The sequence below is a fragment of the Silene latifolia genome, chromosome Y (genome assembly GCF_048544455.1).
Source record: "Silene latifolia isolate original U9 population chromosome Y, ASM4854445v1, whole genome shotgun sequence".
In the NCBI taxonomy this organism is placed as follows: domain Eukaryota; kingdom Viridiplantae; phylum Streptophyta; class Magnoliopsida; order Caryophyllales; family Caryophyllaceae; genus Silene; species Silene latifolia.
The window spans coordinates 16,073,021-16,075,057 of NC_133538.1; the positions used below are offsets into that span (position 1 = coordinate 16,073,021).

The 2,037-nt window shown below is 32.6% G+C and overlaps 1 long non-coding RNA gene across 1 annotated transcript; it reads left to right on the top strand.

Moving 5' to 3' along the window:
- The first annotated feature begins 997 nt into the window (after positions 1–997).
- On the top strand, positions 998–1,522 carry LOC141633211 (uncharacterized). Its single transcript, XR_012538018.1, has 3 exons — positions 998–1,070; positions 1,233–1,331; positions 1,435–1,522. It is a non-coding gene; the product is annotated as an uncharacterized LOC141633211 (long non-coding RNA).
- The last annotated feature ends 515 nt before the right edge of the window (positions 1,523–2,037 follow it).

Sequence of the window (2,037 nt, forward strand, 5' to 3'; positions counted from 1 at the left end):
GTAAGTATTTACATTTGCTAACCTTCTTGTATGGTTTTCTGATATAGACATTTTTTAAGAACAAATATTATACATTTGCAGATCTTTGTACCTATAGTTTACGAGAAGCCATTTGCAATGTGTTTCAACTTCCTAACAAAGAAGTTGGAAATCTTACATTTGATGAGGCCAGAGATGGTAAATTTTGCACCAAGTATTGAGCCTACGGTATCCACATTTCAGCCTACTTGTTTTGTTGATGCTATCATACGATATTAATATTATTTGCATTTTTGAGAAATGTTTGAATTTATATGTCCTATGCAGAAAGACTTTATTATTAAATGCTTGCTCAAGAAAATGCCGTCTATAGTGGCTGTCCGTGACATGAAGCCAGAGGAGATTATTCTGAGGTCAAATCTTGGTAATGGAAGTGATTCAGGAATTTACCTCATGCGGTTGTTGGAGAAATACAAAGGAGAAAGAAGGACTTGTGTGTTGGGACTCCAAGATGTAAGCTGCTTTACAATGTTTTTCCCTATTTATTTACTTGTATGTATATGAGTAGTATAAATCAATGTTCCTTGTTTTGTAGAACAACCAAGTTAAGGTTTTTGGTACAAGGGCATGTTATGAGTTGTTGTCTTTTGCTGGTAATCAAGACTTCCAAAATCTAAGAAAGAATCCCAGAGGTGCCACCAAGGATACTCATCAATGTCAGTTGTTAGACACAGAAATATTGGCTCGGGTAATCAATGCCCGCAAGGATGACAAGTAATTTCTAAACTTTTATTACATATTTGTTTGATTTTTGTTTTAGAAGTTGTGCTAATTGTATTGGTTTTTAGGTATTTGGATGAAATTATCGTGGCCCTTTGAATGGATGAATGTCTGTTAAAAAAGCAATGAAAAGTTTGCAAAATCGTCAATGGATAAGGGATACGGTTAGTATATAAACATTTTTCATTTAATCGACTAGATAGGTGATCAAAATTTTGTAACAATATTTACATTTGTAGGTGATTGACATGTTTGGTGTTATGTGTACATATAATCGACCAGATATTCTGTACTTGCCTTCAACAGTGAGGGTATGTATCTAAGTAGTACATTTTGAATTTACTTTTTACTTTTCCCTTTTTTACTTCATTTTTGTGAGGAATAATATGTCATCTCAACTATGTTCCAAAAGAAAAAACAGATGTCATATATTTGTTAGTATAGTTTATTAACTTATTTTTTTAATTTGTCAGTATGCTAAGCCACAATTAAAGGTTAACGAGGTAAACTTTGTTTGGTGCCCTCATCTTAAGATGCACTACACGCCAAAAGATGGAGCTACTATTGAGAAGGTAAAGTTACTAATGTCCAAACTGTGATAATATATGCATAAAATACTAATTACCATGCATATCCTAGTTACTTACCTATGTAAATCATTTTGCTTTTATGTAGGTTTTTTTCACAATCGGCAAAGATGGTAACCATTGGTTAGCTTGTGTGTCTGATCTCAAGGAGGAGAAGAGCTACATTTTGGACTCTCTCAGAAATATAAGAAAAATGATAAGAAAGTCAGGAGGAATATAATACTTATGTGGAGGATATTGTATGGTCGCCATTTTTTATTTTAATTCAGTCTAGAAGTCACAATCTAAGATATTCATACAAGTATTTTTGTTGATTGTTTGTTGTTCACAGATAGTCAATGTTGCAAATCAGATACCGAGCACCAATGGTTACAAGCGCATCAAGGCCATCGGTTTGTTTCCTCTCAAGTGAAGGATGTCCCTCAAAGAACCAAACATGTTAGTTTGTTATATATTTTTGTGTTATTTTTTGCTTAATGTTAATTATTTTAATATCATTTTCAATATCATATGTTGCCGAATAGTTTTGATCATGGGAGTATATGTCATGAAGTTTCGGAAGGTGCAATGTACAATCTGATTTGTGGACTGGACAAGAAACATTACAAAGTGAGTTTAATGGACTTGATAATTCATATATGTTTACTCTTAAATTTTCTGCCATTTTATCTTAAAATTCTTTCATTTCTGT